At 53.2% G+C, this 22,343-nt stretch overlaps 1 protein-coding gene across 4 annotated transcripts in view; it reads left to right on the top strand.

Moving 5' to 3' along the window:
- The first annotated feature begins 1,598 nt into the window (after positions 1-1,598).
- Adgrg1 (adhesion G protein-coupled receptor G1) overlaps positions 1,599-22,343 on the top strand; it is a 36,512-nt gene continuing 15,767 nt past the window's right edge. Inside the window, exon 1 of one of the 4 annotated variants that reach the window (XM_051201957.1) lies at positions 1,599-1,738. The gene's annotated coding sequence lies outside the window, so the exon portion shown is untranslated. Of the gene's footprint in view, positions 1,739-18,363; positions 18,590-18,825; positions 19,015-19,800; positions 19,929-22,343 lie in introns of those variants that run through there. The other 3 variants (XM_051201954.1, XM_051201955.1, XM_051201956.1) reach the window with 3 other exon arrangements.

Raw genomic sequence — 22,343 nt, 5'->3', positions numbered from 1 at the left:
ATTTATGATCTGCATCCCTGCAGCTCTGAGAGGGCAGAGATTTTAGTGTGTGGTCTCCCTTATGCCTATCACAGTGCTTCAGTCACAGTTGGCTTTCCATAAACATGTGGGTGCATCCATCAATCATCCATCCATCCATCATCCATCCACCTATCCATCCAGCCACCCACCCATCATCCATCCACCCACCCACATCCATCCACCCACCCACCCATCATCCATCCACCCACCCACCCACCCATCATCCATCTACCCACCCACCCACCATTCATCCATCATCCATCCACCCACCCACTCATCCATCATCCATCCATCATCCACCCATCCATCCATCCACCCACCTACCCATCCATTATCCATTATCCATCTATCCATCCATTATCCATCCACCCACCCATCCACCCACCCATCCATCCATGCATCCATCCACCCACCTACCCATCCATTATCCATCTATCCATCCACCCACCCACCCATCCATCCATCCACCCACCCATCCATCTACCCATCCATCATCCACCCATCCATCCATCCATCCATCCATCCACTCACCCACCTACCCATCCATTATCTATCTATCCATCCACCCATCCATTATTCATCCATCATCCATCCATCCATCCATCCATGCATTAATTCATCTATCTATCCATCCATCCACCCACCCACCCACCCACCCACCCATCTATCCATCCATCCATCTATTCTCTTTTCTTATTCACCTACCAGTTACCCAGTCGTTCCTGTAGGCCAGACCCTACTCTGGGCCTGCTCTGGTAACACCAGGGCACACAGACAAGGAAAGCAGGAGGAATTGATCTGGGTGGCAGCAAGAAACACAATGGAGTGTGGGGACCCTCATGGCCCTGGCCCATAAGAGCGTATGATAGATAACACTTTGTTCAAAGGATCAGCCTCTGCTTGAGTTGGTTCTTGGGATAAGTATGACTCAGTCAGCAGATCTCAGTGCTGGGGAATGGGTATATATCAGAAGGACCTCTGGGATACTGGCGCCTGGTTGTAAGAACGTTGAAAAAGGTGAGTGGCAGAGGCTGGGGAGGTGTATGCACAGGGCCTCTCCATTGCAGGGTGGAGCTTGCCTGGACTTCTCCCCTGGCACCCTCCCAAGACACCTGGGGCAGCTGCCACCATCCGTGCCTAGGAAAAAGCTCCATCTCTGCCTCTACCTACCTCCTGCCAGCTCTGCTTCTACCTTAGTCCAGCAAGATGTTTTGGGAACCCCACCCACAGCCCTGGAGGGCCCCTGCATCTAGCCAGTGGCTGCTTTGTGTCTATAGCAGGGCAGACAGGATACTGCAGGATTTAGGTTGGGCCCCAGCTCAGTGGAGGCGGGGACAAATCACAAAGAGTTGGCAGTTTGCAGATGTGTGGGGCGTGGCAGTATGCCTCCCACGGCCTGGAAAGGTGTCTGAAGCCCGGAGGCAGGGTGACCCCAGCCTCGCACAGGGCAGCTCATACTGTCTAAGGTAGAGATACCAAAAGTCCACGAAGGCTGAAAACCATTCTGCCAGAAACTTAGAGTGTCAGGAAAGCTACCGGCAGGCACCGGAAGCTAGAAGGGTAGGTGGAGCCTCACCTGGATGAGTTTACCTCTGCCTAGACAGGCTCAGACTAGGAGCTGGGCACCTAGAAGGGCCAGGAGGCTGCAAACATTGTCAACAGAAGGGCCTGCCTAGACCTGAAGGTGAAAGGCTGCTGACCAGAGAGGGAGACAGAGGTAAGAAAGGGCAGTGGGTATGGCATGGCCTTATCCTGGCTCGGCTCACTTGACCTTGATCTCAGGTTCAGCTCAATGCTTGGGAGTTCTCATGAGTGTGCTTGATCCCTGGTGTCTCCAGGGAAATGAGTTAGAGCCTCAGGGGTTCCGAGGTCATTCCTTGCTGCCCAGAGTGTGGCCTGGGCATGCTCACATGGGGCCCAGAAGATACTGCAGGGTGTGAAGTGTGCCCCTCTTTGCTCAGAAGGAGCCCATCCATTTGAGGGCCAGAGTGAAGCTTGGAACCTGGCAGCATGAACCCCAACTCAATCTTTGTCCCCAGTACTCCCAGAGCAGTTTCCTTCTGAGATCCATGAGGAACCGGTTTAGCAGCAGGCCACCCTACTTGTTTGACTTTTTAGGAGGAAGAGGGGGTAGGCGGATTTTCCTGGTTCGCCAGCAGAAGGGCAGAGCTCAGTTATGTCTGTCTCTACCGCTGCCAACCAAGGGTCCCCTTGCCTCAGCCCAGGTATGTCACCCCATTTGCATGAGTCTAGTCAAAGGTTCCCCTCCCCTAACCAGCTGCTTCCCTCACATGGTGGCCCAAGACTGCACCTGGACAGGGAGGAAAAGTTCAGGCTTGCGGTGGCCTCTGGTGGGACCCTGGCATTCCTGTCTGGAACCATGGCCCTAGCTGTACCATGATGGAGGTAGACAGGGCCCCAGATATGAAAGCAAATGCCCAGCCCCCAGCCCCAGCTCATGGCTCCCACCCAACCAGACAAAGGTGGGCGGCTGGCGCCGCTGCTCGGCTTCTGCCAACCTGGCTCCCTGAGGCATGTGGGCTGCACAGTGGGCCCCTGCTAATGAGCATCTGCCATCTCTCCATTATTGCCTTCTGCGCCACCTGCGCCCCAGCACTTAGTGGGAGACCCCCAGGGAGGGGGAGGGAGTTCTCTGGCAGCTGGGCATAGGGGCATGCAGAAAGTGGGAGGTGTTGGGGGGTTCTCCTGGGGCTAGGGAGCCCTATGCTCTGTGGGATTTTAACGAAGGACGTAGGATTCTAACTCTTCATTGTATCAAAAGAGAAGTGTTGGAGCTAGGCGGGGTGACAGGTCTGTAATCTCCACACTAGGGTAGCTGAGGCAGGTCAGTTTTGAGTTCTAGGCCAGCCTGGGCTATGTGGAGAGACCCTGTCTCAAAAGGGAGGGAGAGGGAAACAGGGAGGAAGTGGTGGCAGCCTACTGGGCTCTCAGGTGAGGAAACAAAAGTGTCCTCTTTGGAAATCCCTGAGTGAGTCTCCCACCTCAATACACCTGTGCGGTGTATGTACTGAGAAGTGGATGTGGGCACACGGGAGGGCACAGCCAAGATCCAGGTCCTGTAGACTCTGGTGGTGGGTGACCTGGCACAGTGTTTTCCTCAAGATGAGGCAAGTCTTATAAGATCTTTGTTCACTGCTGTACTACCTTGTGGGCAGTCACTAAGCCTTTCTGGGCTACCCTTGCCTGCCTTGGCACAGATGAGCTAATGCCTCTCTGCTTGATCAGAGACAGCTGGCCTGAGTCTGGTGCCTGAGCAGCTGTCACTCAAACCTCACAGGGCAGGACCTGGGGAGGGGCGGCCTACATGGAGCGCAAGTGTGGAACAGTTGGCAGCAGCTGGCATGGCTATGCTGGTCAGCTCAGATCTGGTCTGAGATGGGGTAGCTCCTGTGGAGGATCCAAGTCCCTCTGTTCCTGCACACCGGGGATGTTTTCAGGGCAGACCCATGGAGCTAGGGAGATAGTTCAGCTGGTAGCACCCTTGCCGTGCAAGCCGGAAGACCCAAGTTTGAATCCCCAGCACCACATAAAAAGCCAAACTTGGTGCTTTGATATAAAAAGCCAAACTTGGTGTTTTGCGCCTGTACCTCAGCCCTGGGGAGGCAGACACAGGAGGATCTCCAGGCTTGCTGTCAAGCCAGTCTAGCTGAATCAATAATCTTCATGTTCAGCGAGAGACATTGCACATCAAAAAGTAGTGTGGGACCAGGGAAATAGTCAGGTTAAAGAGCACTTTCCTTCAAGCCGGATGACCTGATGCAAGCAGAGAACCAACTCCTGCAAGTTATCCTCTAACCTCCACAGGCATACAGTGGTGCTAATAACCTGCATGAAGCCACACACAGGAATGCACACACACACATGTAATTCTTAAGATGTTTAAGACATAAGATGGATAGTGACAGAGGAAGATTCACACACTGGAAGTTGACTTCTGGCCTCCATACAGGTGTGTACCACATGCCCCCACACAAACATTATGCAAGCATATACTTCAACACATGCTCAAGAGCAAACCCAGGATGATGCTGCACCCATTTTACACTAGACTCCCATGACAGTTATGGAGGCCTTTGGGGCAATACTGTGGGGAACCAGAGCAGGGAGGAGAGTGGTTTGGAGTCAGTCAGTGGCTATCCTGGGCCAGGCTGCTTCTGAGCACATGGCAGGGAGCCACACCGTGAAGAGGCTGAACAGGAAGGCCTCATCATGACAGCTTCTCTGGTCACCTGTGCTGCAAAGGGAACCCTGTGTTCAGAAATGGGTAGGGTCTCACGGGGGACCCTAGGCCTCTGGATCCTGAAAGACAGTCCCAGGCTGACAGACGTGATGAGGGCTTGTTCAAAGTGCCTCATCTTTGCCCTGGGCCCAAATACTTACAGGCAGATGTGCATATCTGAGCATGATCTGGCTGGACACTCCTGCTAAGTGCTCTTGGGGTGGGGGTGGCTAAGGTGAGGGTCAGACATTCCGTCATGCCACAACACGAACAGAAGGTTCTTGTCCAGTATACCTGTCTTAGGAAGCTGGGCACCCAGGCATGCCCACCTCCTAGGGCAGCTAGTAGGAGTGGCCTTGGACGCAGCCAGCCTGAACTTGTCTAGGGAACAGGACACTGGGGCGGCCTCTTTCTTGCACGCTGGAATGAGGGATGCACACAGAGAAATGATGTGTGTCCATGCCAGGAACCAAGGCCACTTCTTGTTGGCATGTTGCCAAACAGCATTGGCACCAGGAAGAGGGACCTGGGAGAAGAAACTGACCTGAAAGTCAGACCCTGGTTTAGGTCATGACACTGGTCTCCTTCCCTCTCATACTGTAAATAAGGCAAAGGCCCTTAGCTGGGTTGTAGGAGAAAACACCAGCTGTCTGTATGGCATACGGCAACTGCGCCACAGCTATTTGGAGTAAGGGGTGAAGAGGGACAGTGCTGTGGCTAGAAGGGGACTAGAGAGTTTCTGCTGGCATTTGGGGGGTGTCTTCCCAGACCACAACCCCAGGACTTTGGAAATCTGAGGAAGGTAAATACAGGCGGGCATCTGCTTGGCTCCACCCTCAGGGAGCTGGAGTGGACTCCAAATAAGGTCTCAGAAAACAGGATTGGGCAGACTCAGCTCACATGCTGTTGCTAGCCTTCATTCCATTTTATCTGACATGATGTCCTTGAACCCCAAGCCCAGGCTTGAATCCTCATAGCAGCCCACTTTAATGGCTGAGAGGGCACCCTTTCCCCTCATCTTGGACCGGCCTGGTTTTCATACTCCTCCCTGGCTAGGGGAAGGGGATGTCCCCCAGTGGGAAGGGCTGCCCTGGGCACTGGCACACAGCTGCCTTTGTGAGGGTGGCTGAGTCACATGGGCACCGCCATCCATGCTAGACCCTGGGGCAACATGACGGGAGATGGTGTTATCACGGGGGCTGTCGCTTCCCCTACACTTGTGGGCAGGAGGTTTTCCCACGGGAATGAAGGGAGTAGGGAGGTGGTGGAGGGCACAGCATTAACACATCTTCTGGGTTACAAGCTATGGGATAGTGGGGTGGCTTTGGGAAGGTCCTCTTTCTGGGCCTCAGCAGGTGTTGCTGCTGTATAGAGGGCACAGCGGGTGTTTACTATCTGGGCTTGGTGCCCTTGTGTGCACGTTAGGGTCAGTATGCTGGGTGTTGTGCTCCATGATATCCAAGATCACTAAGTTTGCAAGAGACGCCTGTACTTGAACTCTTCTTGTCTGATAGAAACCCACCTCTGGGTAGGCAGTGGCTGTCCAGGCCCCTGGCAAGAGCAGACACAGCTCATCGCTGTTTGCAAGGCTGGCTTGTGCAACCTGTTGTTTTATCTGGCAGGTTAGAAAGAGATCGAGCCCTGAATGTCTGTTGCAGTTCTACCAGCCACATAGTCCATCCTTCTCTGCACCCAGGCCTTGCCTCAGACAGCAGCCACAGTAGGCGGCATGGTTTCTTTCCATATCCTAGGTTCATGTGCCCCTGAAGGTCTCGCCTCAGCGTCCAGGAAGCAGTTGCTGGTTTTGTCCTCAACTGACAGCAAAGAGGTGGCTGGGTAGATTCGCTTGTTCAAGTCACCAGCTGGCAGAGTCTGCTGTAGCCAGTTGGCTCCAGATCAGCATCAGTATTGCCTCCCTTCCATCCCTTATAAAGAAGGGGCAACCATCAGCTTCCTGTTGCCAGCCTATAATCCCACAACCCTCCCTGTGGAACCACAGCTCTGTGGCTGAGTCTGGGCACCACGTTTCCAGTGGCCATGGGAAGCAGAGAGGATGCATGGCTCTCATCCCAGTAGGCATTAGGGCAGCCTTTTCTCACCTACACATCAGGGATGCTTTTGATACCTCCCCTCTCCCTGTTTGACTTTCCCCAGGCCCACTTCTGGTCTCTTGGATGAGAGACTTCAATCCAGATTCCCTTTGTCTCCATCGTCAAGGCCCCGGCTGGAACCCAGCCACCTGCCCACACTTCTTACACCTTGTTCAATCCCTTAGAGGAGAGACTATTTAAGCTATTTAAATAGAGGGCTATTTAAGCTTTGCCACACACTGTAACCACCTGGAAATCCTATTAAATGTTAGATTCCCATTGGACAGATCTGGGGTTTCTGACAAAGTCTCTGTGTGTCTGTGACAATAATTTGAGTGCTGAGCACAAGTACCCTTTACTCAAACACCCATGACTCCTAGTGACTTTGATTAGTCCTTCAGTCCCATGCGTTCAAAATATTCCACCATCTGCTCCCATTTCTTCAGCAGATCCTATTTCCTTCTAAACATGGATCTCTCCAACTCTCCATCCCTGCTGCTGCCCCCTGCAAGGCCCTTCCAAGGGCCTCTGTTTATTGACATTCCTGTCATTCCCTTCAATGTTCAGCAGGGGTTCTGGGACCCCTTGGCTTATACCTGGCTTCTAGCCTTTGAAGGGTGTGGCTGACAGCCCCTTGCTTTCTCTATACCTGCAGCCTCTTCTGTGTGATGGAGACATGGTGGAAATGATGCGGTTAAGGGCCTGTACCTGCTAGATGTTTGCTAAGAGCCACAGGCCCACCCACACCTTAGCAGTAGTGGAGGCGTTGTGATGTGGACCACTGGGTTCCCGCCTGACCCCTCCACATCCCTAGTTGTGTGACCTTGAATAAGTTAATTCCCTTCTCTGAGTTTAGTTTCTCTGCCTTGCCCTCTTCCTTCATTACTACATTCCTGGAGAATATTTCTTGAGACTCATTGTCTGGGCAGGTGCTGTGAAGATGGCATGAGGGAGGCTGGAATGCAGTCGGTGTGATGGCTGCTGTTCTGTTACCATCACTATTGTTATTGTTACCACTGCCCTCATTAGATTGTGAAATTCTCAGAGCGCTTAAGACCTAGGACTTGTTTGCTGGTATTACATGGAGAGGAAAGATGGGAGAGTTCACTCTGGAGGACCATGCTTATCCAAAGCACCCGCTCCCACCCCCAGCTGTGCAGGACCAGTGCACCTCGGAAGCGGAAGGAACAGCCAACACAGAGCCTGCTAGCCAGACCATGGTGGGGGTGGCCCATTTCCAAATTGTTTTTTCTGAGGTTTTAGAAGGGCTCTTTACCTGGGCCTCAGTTTCCCATTTGGCAGACAGCCTAAAGAAGGCTACTTCCAGAAGTCCCTGGGGTCTTGGAGTCCAGGACATGGGATTTGAAAGGGTTGAAACTAAAGGAGAATGGGGGAGCTCTGGTCTGGCTCCCTGTTAGGAAAACACTCAGAGATATCGGTCAGCAATCAGCCACGAATGGCCTCAAGCCAGGCAGCCTGACACCCCCTTCCTCCAGGAGTGCCTTCCTGGCTTCTGCCTGCTGCCAAAGAGGTTAGACTGTCCTTCAGGAAGGGGCAGTAGTTGTCTGGGCCTGGAGGAGGAGCCAGCATCTGAGTGGCCTGTTGCCATGGCAAATTGGTTTCTTTGACAGAACTTCAGGGGAGCAGCCCCCAGGGACCTTGACAATAGGGGGTTGAGGAGGCACAGCCACCCCAGCTCATTCCCATCCCTGAAAAGGGCACCAGTTTTCTGAGATGATTAGAGGTGAGACCCAGGTCCCCACTTGCCAGGCCTGAGTCATGGGCATCCCCCAGGGTCCCTGCTCACCTCTGCCAGCCCTGCCTCCTCCTGCCTCCCTCTGAGAAAGCCATGACTCACAGCTAGCCAGTCATCTCATCTCCAGCCTGAAGGGAGGAGCTAAGCGAGGGCAGCAGGGTGTCCCAGCCCTCCCTCCGGTTCTACAGGCTGCTGACTATAGGAGAGGGGCTGCCGCAGCCTCCTGCCTCCCTCCAGCCTGTGCACTTGCTAGCTCTCACTCTCTCTCACACTCTTACCCATGAGAGACCCAGACTGGCAGATTCGGCCTTGGAGGTGAAACCTGAAAGCTGGTCCAGCTGCCTGGCTTCTTCCAGAGCCTTCTGCCTGGTCCCAGATACTGGACTAAGGGCGGTCAGTAGGTGCTAAGAAGAAGCTGTAGAAGGTAAGGGGATCGTGTGTGTGTGTCTGGGGGGGGGTAGGGGTAGAATGGAGGGGTGGGGGTATAGCTCAGATGAGTAAAATTGTGGGGGTGCCTCTAGCATAGAGATGTGTATAAACTGAAAGCTGCTTAGAAATGGCACAGGATCAGAAGGGACAGAACTTTTGGAGCCATTTGTTATTGGGCCTCTGGAACCAAGGTTCAAGTGGTACGGTCTTGGGCCCAACAGTGTGGCATCTGGGCTCTGGGCTTTTCAATCTGTGTTCTCAGCCAGGGGGTGTGGCACACACCCATAATCCCAGCATTTGTGGGGGAGGCAGAGGCAGGAGACTCTCAAGTTCAAGGCCAGCCTAATCTACAGAGATCTCTGCTCCTATTGAGAAGTGGGAGAAGGGAGACTCTGAGAGGGCAGGTGGCTTGCCTGAGGTCACACAGCATGCAGAGATGGAGAGCCAGGCTCCAGAAGAAGGCACTGTGATGGACTGAAGCTGGCTTCCCCTATAATTTCCCTCAGGGACAGGCCAGGGCCCCCAGAGAACCAGGGCTGTCTAACAACCTGAAACCCAGGAAGGAAGGCCTGGTACAGATCTGGTCTGAACAGGAGGCACCTGGAGTGAGAGCCCTGGGAAGTGAGGCTGAGGGGCCAAGAGCTCCTTTCCCTTAACCACAAGACCTCAGGGCCCCCAGCTGCTTGGGCCTGATAGGACCTTAGTCCCCCTTCCCCTGGTGTAGGAAATGGGGACAGGGTTCCTGCCCTCCCCACTTTCCAACCAGCCATCTGTTGGTGACTGTTAGGGCCTCCAAGGGACTCATTTTACTGAGGGGGTGGGGTGAGTAGAGGCAGAATCCCTTTTGTCCCCCTTCCCCTCTTAAGCGACTGTGGCATGGGATGGTTGATGTGAGCGGGGGAAAATCATATGCCTCCTTCAGAAGGCCAGGGAGGTTGCTTATTGTAAGCATTCACTCGGTGCCTACTGAGTGCCCCTACTGTCCTAGGGGCACAGTGAGCAACAAGACAAACAAGGTCAGTTGGAACTTATAGGTGGCCCTCCCCTCTGCAAGTCTCCAGGAGTCAGAGACTGTGGGAAGGGGCAGCTCTGTCCACTGGGAGCTGCACCTGGCCTCTGTCTGGGTTGCTAAATTGGCATGGGGGCGATCCTTGCCACACTGCCTTCATGGTCCAGGGACTTGACTCCAAGAGTCTCAGGCAGGGGGATCCTGGCCCCTGGTATGATCTTTGATTAGGAGGCTGTCTGAGGTGGCTGTATGTGGCATCTCCATCCTGTTAGGGACAGGCTGGTGAGGAGGTGTGGTTGCAGAGGGATGTGAGTGGACTAGAGGAGATGTCAGGAGCCAGGGGTCTGTGAGGAAGGAGGGGTGAGTCTGGCTCTGAACTAGGCAGAAGGGAAGGGGAGGAACCGTGTCTGAGAATGGATGGGTGGAATGTCCATGCAGAGAATGTAGTATGGGAAGAGTGGGGGAACAATGAAAGCTTGGAGGCATGGGGCCAGCAACAGTACTGCCATGTGACATGGGTCACCTCAGCATACTTGGTGTCATGCCGGAGGGTCTCAGTCTTCTGTGCAGGCAAAGCAGTGGTGACAGGACTGGGCCACAGGGTGGGAAGAGGGCAGACAGAGCTGTGATGGGTAGTGTGTTCTGTGGGGCTGGCCTGCTTAATCAGGATCCTGCACGGCAAGGGTAGGAGGCAACATGGGCAGGACAACCGTGAAGGGGCCCACCATAGGTGATCTCCTGTCTAGTGGATGCTTAATCCTCACTGGGATGTGGGATGAGCATCTAGGCAGTAGGGGAAGGGAAGGGGCAGGGCCCTGAGAGGGGTGTTAAAGATACTGGTGGGGAGGCTGGGGGAAGTGTGACAACCCCAGTGTTGTACCCTTTCCCTAAGATTGATTAGGGCTTCATGCGCCCATCCTGGTCCTTAGGGTGGCCCTGCCTTCTGACTCACATCAGATGGGGGCATCATGTGAGTGCACCCAGCAGCTGAGGGTGACCAGCCTCCAGGGACCTGGCAGATGGCAAAAAGGGGGTGGGGCAGAGCTGGCACAAAGGGCCTCTCAGATGCAGTGGGTGGAACACTGGCAAGCAATCCCTTGCTCGGCTGAGAGCTTGTCCCTGCTCCAGCGTCTGGAATTGCTGGGGACCCAGAGGAGCCTGTAGATTCTGAGGTCAGGCCTGAGCTATTGAGGAGAGGGCCTAAGGTTAGTGCGCTGCTAACCACTGGCCTGCCTGGTGTGAGGGGGTCTGAAAAATTCTCTAAATTCCCTGAGAGCCTAACCCGGATCGAAACAACCCCAAACCTTCTAATCTGGACTTAGTGCTTACTTTGAAGACAAGAAATATGGGTGAGGAGGCTTCCCCGACAAGGGATCTGAATCTTTGGGACTCCAGGTCCCACTGCTGTCTCCTTCTGTCTCTCTTGCTATTCAAGGAAGTCTTTGTCTGGGTCTTATAATAGTTGTGGGGGTGCATATGCTCATACCCTGCCACTGGCAAGCCTGTGCATTTGGTGATGGGATTCAGGCAGGCTTGCTCAAAGAGACCTTGGCATATACCCCTTTTTGGTTGTGTGGGCTTGGACATGTGCCTCTATTTCCTCATCCTCAACCATATCTTCAGGAGCTTGCTCTGAGCGTGGCAGAGTTAACACAAAAAACGTTTAGAATAGCACTTGAATCATGGGGAGTTAGCATTTCTCTCTCTCTCTCTCTCTCTCTCTCTCTCTCTCTCTCTCTTTCTCTCTCCCATTGGACATATGGGCATACCGAAGCCAGAGACGTCACTTTTTCTTATCTCCACTGCCTGTGGGGGAGCCGGATACTGGAAGGAGTCAGCCTGCCCCAACTAGCCTGCTCTGTGTGTCGGCAGGAAGGCTAGTGAGGCTGGGCACCAGGCTCCTGGGCTGGCACTGACCTTGGCTATGTATGGAGTGTGATTCCAGGCAGACAGAGATAAGAGCTTACTGGGAGATGCTGGCCAAGCATCCAGCATCAGCAGAGAGTCCTTTCCATGTTAATGGGAGATAGGCTGGGGACAAGGGGCCAGCTCTCCTAGAGCCAGCTCTGGTCCCCTGATGCATCCATGGTTCTGTGGCTAATATCTTCAGCCTGCCTTCCCTGTTCAGGGCCACTTTGACTCTAAAATGATGAGATAGAAGACTGTCTTTACTGCCTCTTCATCCTGCCCTTCTGTCCTCAGGCCTCTTCCTTCCTTCCAGCAATATCTGCCTGGATACTTAATTCCCATGGCAGAAAGTGGGTGGATACCAGAGATTCATATTACACTGCGAAAGTGCATAGCTTCTCTGGGCCTCAGTTTCCTTGTCTGTGAGTGGGAGTAACCAGACCCATCTCTTGCAAGGCTTGTTGCTGGGACATGGGACAGCATGGGATGCTGATGTATCACTAGCACACTGCAGGTGTGCAAGTCCTCAGGAAGCTCTGCTCAGGTCCTGGGGGTGCTTGAGTTACAGCTAAGTTCAGACCCTTGAAGAGTGACCTTGAACAAGAGGCCCTATGCTCTGCCCTCCTCTCCTCTTCAGTCTTCCTTTCCTTTTTCTTTTTCATACTGGGGTCACAATATAGCCCAGACTGACCTCAAACTGGTGATTCTTCTGCCTCAGCCTCCCAACTACTGAGATTACAATTAAGTGCTACCTACCATGTCTAGCAAGTAAATTCCTTGCCCTGAGTCTTAATTACAGTAAGCTGAGAATGAAGATACCCAAATCGCCAGGAGGGGCTTGTGGAGGGGTGAAGGGGGGAGTAGTCATCTGTCGCTGGGGTTCAAGAAGAACAGGCCTCATCCCTGTCTGCCCCAGACCTTCTCTCCCAGTACGGCAGTGCCCTAGGATAGGTGCACAGGTGATTAGGAGTGTAGGCTCTGGGGCTGCCTGATTCCATGTCAGAGCCAGCAGCTGTGTGAATTTAGACAGGCGTGTTAACCACCCTGTCCCTTGTTTTCATTCTTCTTTTTTTTTTTTTTTTTTTTTTGGACAGGATTTCTCTGTGTAGCCCTGGCTGTCCTGGAACTCACTCTGTAGATCAGGCTGGTCTCAAACTCAGAGAGATCCTCCTGTCTCTGCCTCCTGAGTTCTGGGATTATAGACGTGCATCATTGCTGCCTGGCCTTTCTTTAGTTTTAAAACAGGAGAAAAAATGGCATCTTGAGAGAGTGGAGGGAGCCATGAGATTTTAAGTGCATTGTTCCCAGTTCTGTAAGTGTTGTGCTGTCATTGGTACCATTCTGGAACCTTCTCTGGGGAAATAGCAGACACTTTATCCCAGAGCAACAGTCTGCCCCTTATCAAAGATGTTATTAGGAAGACTCCACTCTGTAGATACCCACACCCTTACATATCCCATTGAGAGGGTCTTTGTTGCTGCTTTGAGGATTGTCCTGTCTGGGACTCCATCCTGCTTCCTCAGACCTGGGGTCTTACTGCCAAACTCATCCCTGTTGTGTGCCACTTGAAAGCCAATCAATTATGTCCAAGAGCCACCTCCTTTGAGGCTGTCTTCTTCAGGTTCCATCTGGGGTCTTCGGGTGCACAGAAACTCTTGCATAGGGAGGAGAGGAGCAGAAAGATGGTGGAGAGACTACATGATGAACAGTCTTTGCCATCTATGGTATCTCGTCCTCCTTTTTCTAGAGAACATCACTGTTGACCTTGATCTCTTAGAACGCTCATGGTCCCTCAGATGTTGCTTGTCTGCAAGAGAAATCTTACAGTAGTTTATTGCTTGTGTTCATTGACTCACAGCTGCTCAGTAGTAGCAGGAATGCAGCCCATTCTAACACAACTAAAGGTCATCAGATTCCCTGCAGTCTTCTGCAGTCTTTGAAAGAGATGACTTCACAGTTAGAATTACTGTCATTTATCTGAGGTTTCTCTTTAGTATTTCAAGTGCAGGGGAAAAGGATGGAAGACCCCTTTGAAAAGGCATAGCAAGGGAGGTGACATTTAGGCATTGCCTACTGTTAGATCTTGGCCTGTTTGGCCGCCTTCCTTAGTTCAGAAGGGATGCCTGGGTTCCAGCCAGGCTGGTGCCCTGAGCAGCTCCCTCTAGTCACTCCTCTTTTGGAATGAGTCCCCTTGGTCCCTGGGGCCTGGGTTGAGTTACCATCCCCAGCTGAGCCTATTTCTCAGGGCACAGTTCTGTGTCTGGAAGCCTGGGTTTTTGATCTTGTGGTAGGTGACAACTTTCCCGACCCACCTGTTTTGATGCTGACAAGTGTGAGGGGCAAACCTCAGAGGTTGGTGAGGCAGCTGAGTCATGCTGAACTTGGATCTGATTCCGGTCTGTTGTATCATCATCTGGGAAGGTGCCAAATGGCTTGGGCTGGCCAATAGCCTGCCCCTCAGCATCACTTCACTGCCCAAGGTCCTCATTCTGTCTTTGGTATTTTTGCTCCTCCAAGGCTTAATGCTTATCCACATTTCAGAGATGATGAAGCAGGTTGAGGGAGGGATGTTCCCTGGACAGTTCATGGTGGCAGGGACCTGGTTACTTGCCTCTGGTCAGATTTGTTCCTGTTTTGTCACAATGTCTGTTCCCACTGGAGGTGGTGAGCACTCCATCCTTTCAAGTACTCAAGTTGCCAGAGGAGCCATGAAAAAGCCTTGGCAGGGGTGGGAGGTGGTAGTGGTGGTGGTGGTGGTCATGGGGCCTTCTTTACAGTTGTTCCAGGCATGAGCTTTCCCAGCTCTGGGGAGATGGCACCAATGACCATGTCCTGTAGAGCTGTTAAGTGTTATCCAGAACACGGGTGGTGTCTGTGGGCGACAGAATGCCCCGCCACTACCTTGCTGGTCATTGTACCTACCTCCACCACTGGTGCATCTGACTACACCTTCGGGGTGTTTTCTAAGACAGCATGTGAGGAACTGGGAGTGAGCAAGGTTATTTTGTGCAGGAAGGACACACAGTCACCTGCAGAGTCTGGGGACTCTTGATCATCCTTATTCTGTAGTCTTGAATCTGGGCAGGCATGCAGGCTGCCCCTCCCTTCCTCCCCAATACCGCCTTGCTGGAGTTGTGGGCAGTGGGCAGGGCAGTAAGGAACCTTCTTGCCAACACTTGTTCCATGCTCTTCTGGCCTCTGCCTCTTGTACGTATTTTGGAGCCCTGGTGGTAGGGTCTGGCCTCTGAACCTGGCACAGGGTTCACCAGTACCAGCTGTAATTGGGGAAGGCAGTTGGCACTTCTCCCTGGAGACCCTGCCATGGATGTCAGCATAAGCAGGTGTCCCACCTCTGTCCCCCTACCAGGGGAACCAGAGTTCAAAGCTGCAGTAAATATGATAGGTGAGGACAGGGTGCTCACACACCACCTGAATGTAGAGGGGCGGTCTGGCCCAGTCCCTCAGCTGTGAGGCTCAGGGTTGTGCTGCAACCCCACCCTCTAAGCCCTTTCTCTACCTCTGCAGAGTGGCATGGTGAGCTAACACTCTATGTTTCGGGGCTGCCAGTGCAAGAGTGGGGTGTTGCAACGGTACAATAGAGACATGTGGGCGAAGGGGTCACAGACTGAATTAGGGTTCAGTTTTACCAGCCCCATGGCTCTGGGCAAACGGCTCCTCTCCAAGCCTGCTTCCTCAGTTGCACAATGAGAAGTCTCCCTCCTCACGGGTGGCAGTAAAGGTGTAGAGGCAGGGGCATGTCACAGGCACGTCCCTGTCATGACCTAGCACTGCTTGGTGTGCCCAATCCTAGTCTTCAGAGGCAGCCACCCCGGCTCCCCTTACTGATTCACTGCAGGAGCCCAGCAGGGAGTGTGATCACAGTGACAGTGATAAGTGAGACTTCTTCCGGGGCTCCCTAACCCCACAGGAGCAGGCCCTTGAGGGACACAGGCTGGTAACATTGCCTGTGCGTGAAGAGAAAACCTGGGGCTTGGTTTCACAGTTGCTAGTCAGCTATCAGATGTTATGTCATCCAGAAACCTTTGGAGTGCTCCCCCCCCCCCAACCAGGGAATAGGAGTAAGGGAACCTGGGTGCTTCAGCACTTCTCAGGGATTTTTACTATGTGTGGAAGGGGATGTTAGCCTAGAGTTTCTGACTCTCAGCTCTCAGTGGTCTTGGGATTCCTGTAGTGGCCCAATACAAGGCAGAGGTGCTGGCACCTCCCTCCCTAGTCAGAGGCTGGGGACAGCTCAGTGCCCCGCCCCTCCAGCAGATACCTTTAACATGGATCTATAGTATCAGGCTTGAGCCTCAGCTCATCTCATTTGCTCAGCTAGCAGCACTGGGCAGCTGCTGTGGTCCCCACGCAGTATTAGCAGAGATGTCAGGTGTGCAAAGCCAGTCAGACAGAGATGGAGAGATGCAGCTTAGTGGTTTTGCAGGGACTTGGGTTTGAGTTCGAACATTCATGTCAGGCAGCTCACTACCACCTGTCACTCCAGCCACAGGGGGATTTTATACCTCTGGCCTCCAAAGCACCCATGCTTACATGCACAGATACACCGAGAAACAAATATGCACATGCATGTAACTGAAAAAAAAAAAAAAACAGAACAACAACAATAACTTTAAAAAGAAAAGACAGCAAATGCCATTGAAGAATAGTAAACAAGCTAATGGCAGGGACACTTCAGAGATGACCATGAGCCTTCAAATAAAGCCAGGTGACTACAAACACCATGATGGACACAGTAGACAATTTGAATTTGGGAGTTACAGATAGTATTTCAGGAGGGGGGCGGTCATGGAAAAGCCACATAGTGGTGAGGGGGCAATCGTGTACAAAGGCTCTGGGGTGAAGTTAGAGGTGCACTGGACTTGGTGACTGTGAGAAAGGCAGGGCGGCAGAAGGTGGGACTGGAGTGGGGTTACTGGTTTGTGTTGACAGCTATATTGCTCTGTGTCTTGGATATGTGACAGACATTTCTGATCCTCTCCTCCTCTCGGCTCAGAGCATCCTAGAAGCTCAGCAGGCACAAAGCTGGTCTAGCTCGGGCTGTAGTTTCTGAGCAGCAATGGCTGTGTCAGGTTTCTCAGGGTTGAAGATGGGTAGGAGGCACGGGAGCTGTAGGTGGGAATGAGGCTGCGCCCTGCTTCTTGCTGCAGTGAGTGAGCACAAGTGTGTGTAAAGGGCTGGGGTGCCCTCCCCTTGGGTCCTCAGAGCCTCAGCACCCTGCCAGCTTCTTTGAGGTCCCAGGGTCCTTTGACCCTACATGGCTACCTTCCCAGCTAGTGGGCCTTGCATTTCTTTCTGGAGGCAGGGAAGGTGTCCCCACCCCCACCCCTGCCCAGGACAGCAGCTCCTTTCTTTGCTTTCTTTTCCTCTTCCTCCTGGCCCAAAATAGAGCTTGAACAGTCCCAGACTCTGGCAGGGAGACAATAGTGGCCTCCTGACCGCGACAGCCTGCTGGCTTGGGTCCATGGGCTAGAGGCACCGGGCTAGCGTGCCCAGGACCCCAAGTCCTGCTGCCTTTCCCAGGGCCTATGCCAGGTCCACCTGAGGCGTGGGATCCCCTGGAGTTCCCACCGGTGCTCTGGGGAAGGGCTTGCCACCACTCAGCGGAGGCCTGGGACCCTGTGCCTCGGCCCTGGTATCCCCACTCTCTCCTTACCTGCCGCTGACCTGGAGCAGGAGGCCCTTTGCACACCTCCCCTCTCTCGCTCAAGTTCATCTGAAGCTCAGGGGTCACCCGGGTGTTCGATGCCTTTCCCTTTTGTCTCATTGGGTAGGAAGGCTCCACAGAGGGTGGAGCTGTGCCCATTTAGAAGGAAGTGAACATCTTGTCCTGGAGATCAAATGGAGCTTGGATGTGCATGGTTTCGGATGAGGTGGGCACTTAGAGGTGCAGACATCTGTGTTTGTGTTCTATAATCTGTTCTTCCCAGTTAAGTAAGCCTTGAGCAATCACATTTCCTCCCCAGCCACTAGGGTCCTGTCGTCTCAACATAGGCTCAACCCACTTTGTCATGCAGAGTGATGGAAATGAGCTTCTAAAATGCCCAACACTAGGTGCTCAGCGAAGGAGCCAGAAGCCTTGACTCCGTCCTGCTTTCTTCCTAGCCAAGTATGGAGGGGCTCAGAAGCTCATGCCCCAGCCAGAGAGCTCTGGGAGAAAGGTAGGAGGAGCCCTAGCCCTGGATTGTCTTAGAAAGGGGATTATGAGTGATCTATGGCAATCTGGGAAGGCTTTTAGGAAGAAACAGATTTGGCATTTTCAGGGAAGAATGGCATACACTCTGTTCACTGTAGCCAGTGGTAGGGAACAGAGAATGGTCCACCTGGCTTGCAGTCAAGACCATGGGGAGGCAGCCAGCAAGTGCCAGCTTCCAATAGGTATCATTTGGTCAAGGGTCTGGTTCCCAGTGTGTTCTAAATCTATTTGATGTTAAAGTCACTGCTGAGGGCCAGGAGTGGTGACACACACCTATAATCCCAGTACTTGAAGCTGAGGCAGGAGGATAGCAAGTTCAAGACTAGCCTGGATTACATTGCAAAACTTTCCCTCAAGCTTCTCCCTTAAAACAAAGCAATGCAAAAACAAACCAGTACCAAGTAACTGGAAGATTTCGTGCAAAAATCTACCATTCTGCTTCCGTAGAGGACTTGGGTGCTCTGGGGTTTTGAGGTCTTCTCAAGAGAGATGGCCTATGCTCTAGGGACTGCTTTTTGGCACATGAACCCAACTTGTCCCTGCCAGTGCCTGCCTAGCCCAGGCAGCCTCAGGATAAAAGCACTCACACTCTGGTACAGAGAAGTTAGAGAGCCCGCGCTCTAAGCCAGGCAGTGACGCAGTCCAAGCAGCTGCCAACGGTTGCCAGGGGAACGGTTGCCAGGGGCTGCTGTCACCTGCGCCCCTTCCTCCCCCTTGGCGCTGGAGGCCCGTCTTCTCAGCCCAGCTTCCCGCCTGCCCCCTTTGTTTGAAGCTCTAGTAAGGGGGTGGTGACTGTGGGGGGCAGGCTTCCATGCGACCTTCAGCCCCTTTTACTAGGGGAGAGTGTCCCTTACTCCAGCAGTCTGCTGCCTGCAAACAGGGAGTCTTCGCCCAGTCACTCTTGCCTGGAGGAGGAAGCCAGGTAGATTTTCGTTCCTGCTCTCTTTCATCTCCTTTTTCTTCTCCCTTTTCTCCTTCCCCCCACCCATCGTACCATCTCCTTTTCTTCTTCCGCGGCCTCCTTTCTTCATTCGCCTCTAACCATGCATCCCCCCTTTCCCTAACACTGACATGTAGATAATGGTGGTGGGCTTCCAGGGACCCCAGGGGCACCGTGGCTGGTCCTCTAAGGGGACTCAAACAGCAGCAGTCTGGAGAACCACCAGGAAGTGGTTGGGGGTAGCCACACACCCCATCCCTCTCTAGCTGAACATTTTGAGTCAGCTGCAGCTGTGGTCACAGCACAGGTCTCAGAGAAGGGTTGCGGGAGATAACCAGGCGAGGAGGGCTGCAAACACCACAGCCTTGGGAAAAGCCAGAGAGGAGCTGTGATCCATGGTCACCTGGGTAAGTTCATGCTGTCCCCTGAACTGGAGCCTTGTGCAGATGATAGTCAGCTTTAACCAAGGAGAGCATTTCGCTGTTACTTCTAAATGGAGGCTCTCACTAGCAGGTACACTTTCCATTTGTGAGCTGGCCTCTTCTGGAGCTAGCCTATTCCCATGCAATCTCCACTCCTCACTGTGTGACCTTGGCAGGTGACTTGGCTTTCTAGGGACCTCATGTTCATCTGTTCGGTGGGTCACGGTCCTTTTCTCATGGGTTTTTAAAAGAAGATTAGAAGCCAGTCCTGGTGGCCCAGGCTTGTAATCTGAACACTTGGGAGGCTGAGACAAGAGGATTATATGTTCATTGCCATGATGGATACATAGAGAGACACCATCGCAAAACACAAGCAAATAAATGTATTAGTTGCTCATAGAGCTTTGAGTGCTGCCCTGCCTTTCTGAAGTGTTTGGTTGATGCTAGTTGTGTTACTGCAGGGGTCAGTGCCTGCTTGTGGGTGTCCCAATGGAGCTGAGGGAACCTTTGTGGGCTCAGGGAGCTGGGAGCTCAGGGAGCTCTGGTCAGTGCCTCCTGTCTCTTCCCTGCAGGGGCCTTGGATCCAGTCATAGTTGCAAAGTACCTGGCTTTGTGTCCCTGAGCTGGCAGCCTCTGGGCCAGGAAGGAGGAGGAGAAAAGGGGAGGATTGGTAGCTGACCTTGGGAACAGAAAGATCCTACAATCCACAGATGGGCACTCTGCCTGGTTCAGGGGAGCCCAGTGCAGCCCCCAGAAAGCCAGCGGGTGGCCTTGGGCAACTCAGGAAAGCAGATGGGAAAGGGGAACTTCCAGCAGACACAGAGACTGCTGTGGTCTGAAAGGGAGGAAAGTCTGGCCAGGGCTGGATGTCCTCTTTGTCCCTCACTGCCAGCTCAGAGGTAAGGTCTTCCTTCACCTGCAAGGACCCTGAATCTGCCCGAGTAACAGGCAGAGGACACGGGTCATATCGCCCATTGACAAGGCAGGAAACTGAGGCCCACTGAGAGGCAGATTGGCCTGAGATTCCAGGCTTAGGTGGCCACAGAGCTTGGTTGGCCTCTGTGCCTGTAACTGCTGCCACCCAGCCCTGAGAGGCAGATGCTGGCTCAGTGTACTAATCCAAGAGGCTGGTCACAGTGGTCCGTTAGATAGGACTGTGTGCTGGACCCTTGGCTTTGGCCTGGCTTGGAACACCCAGGACAAGAAGCTGAGCAGGGCTGGCCCCAGAGTCCCTGAACTGCCCAAGCCCTAGCCCATACTGGGTTAATTGTGGTGAGACAGATGTGGCTTCCCGGCGGTTACCCCACTCCCTCTCCCTTAGCTTCTCAGATTCTCCAGTTGGCCCCCAGATTCCACGGGGCTTTGAATATCTTCATCCTGGGACTTCATCCTTGCTGTCTTCCAGAATTCCCAGTGTTTTAGCTGTCAGAGATTGGGACATAAACCCAGCCTGCCAGGGGAGGATATAATGGAACATTTTGGGTCAGGCATGGTTCTGCTCTTTACCCATGAACCCCTGCCGCCTGTGAAGGGAGGCAGCACCAGCCTGAGTACACCTCAAGCTCACAGGGGACACATCGACTGGAAGTGTCAGAGATGGTGATGAGAGGCCCTGGGGATCACTGCAACCTAAATGGCTCCAGTGGCCCATCTTGTGCTAGCTAATGGCCTTGGGGACAGCTCAGAGATGGACAGGGGCTGGAGACTGTGTATGCGTGTGTACACATGTATGCACTTACGTGAAGGTGTGTGTGCTAATAGGCTACTGAGGGCTTGTTTTTTGGTTTTTTGGTTTTCTTTTTCACATGAATGACATTGCTTTAGGGGTTCCTGGCCCCAGTAGTTTTGTGCTGTTTCTCTTGCAGCACTTATTAGAGCCTTTTACTATGCCAAGGCATAAGAGAAAGTAGGGTTCAAAGTCTCCCTAGTCAGGAGATAAGTGGCAAGTTCCCCCACAGTAAGTCCAGGGATCCTGAGGGAGGGAAGGGACTCAGTAACCACAGTGGCTGGAACCATTGTTTGAGGTTAGATGGACTTGATTTGAGTCATGGTGTGCCTCTCCCTTTACTATGTGATCTTGGCAGTGATGTAAGCCCTTTGCATTTTAAGTTCCCTGTTTTTGCATAAGCATTGTTCCAGAATTAGAGGAAGGTGAATGGACTATATAGACTTGAGAGCCCTGGGACACATGTGGCAATGGCCCCGCTGGTGCTGGTACTATGTGCTTGCTGGAGGGGACCTGGATTTCAGAGTCCCTTTCACCATCCTGGATAGATCCCTCCTGAGCTCCACACACTGTCTGCTGTCTACTGATCATCGTGGAGCTGTGGAAGAGACAGAGGCCTGAGCCCAGGACAGTGGAATGCTACAAGTTGGCACCACGGGAACGGCCTGTATGTAAAGACAGTTAAGTGAGTGGCCAAAGCCAGCCCATCCATGCTTGGTGAAGATCCTTGGCCTTCCTAGGGCCTCCTGTGTGCGTGTATACTTGCAGTAATGGGAAGCTATGGAAGGATCAGCAACTGAGGCTTAGAATCCTTTGTGCCCACAGGCCCTCAGTTGGCTGGCACTCAATGGCCACATCTCTCCTCCCATGGGGCAGGGCTGGCAGAATGGTGTTGCAGCTCATGGACATGAGTAGGAAATCACAGGAAGGTGAAACCTGTGCTAGCCATGTGGTCCTATAGCAAGTCTGGGTTTAGAATGGCAACTGTGCCCTGTATGGTGGCTCTGGAAAGGTAGAGGCAGGGGGATAGCTGTGAGTTTGAGGCCAGCCCAGGCTAAGTGTGAGGCAAACAACAAACAAACACAGAAAATGAAGGTTGCCCTAGTGGGTAAGGCCTGGGGACCTGCCAGCCTCCAGCAGGTGCCAACTTGATTTTTATTATGCAGTCTAGACAGATTCCTGAAGCCTGAGGTCACTGTGCTGCCCTGTGTCCCCATTGCTCCTTCTCAGTGAGGGGTAGGTTCTGGAGGGGTCAGCTTGCTTGGGTGTCAGTCACCCAGTTGTGGTGCAGGGCAGCTGAAGAAAGCAGGGCCCGGCATTTACAAGCATCGTGCTCAGAAGCTGGTGGCATAGCCAACTGAGGTGTGGCTGAGCGGAGAGGCAGCACTGGTCCCCTGATTTGAGATGCATCTCCTTTCAGCGTCTGGGTATGCAGTAATTGTAAATAGGGAGCTGTCCTGATGGGCCAAGCCTGGAAGGTGTCAGAGGGAGGGTCCTCTCAGCCCCATGCTCTATGAGGCCCCACATTCCAGCCTGTGCAAGCTCATGTGCCCTGCGCCCACTCTGGCCTTGACTGAGCCTCCTCCTC

The sequence above is a fragment of the Phodopus roborovskii genome, unplaced genomic scaffold (assembly GCF_943737965.1).
Source record: "Phodopus roborovskii unplaced genomic scaffold, PHOROB, whole genome shotgun sequence".
NCBI lineage: Eukaryota > Metazoa > Chordata > Mammalia > Rodentia > Cricetidae > Phodopus > Phodopus roborovskii.
This window is presented reverse-complemented; position numbering and strand designations above follow the sequence as displayed.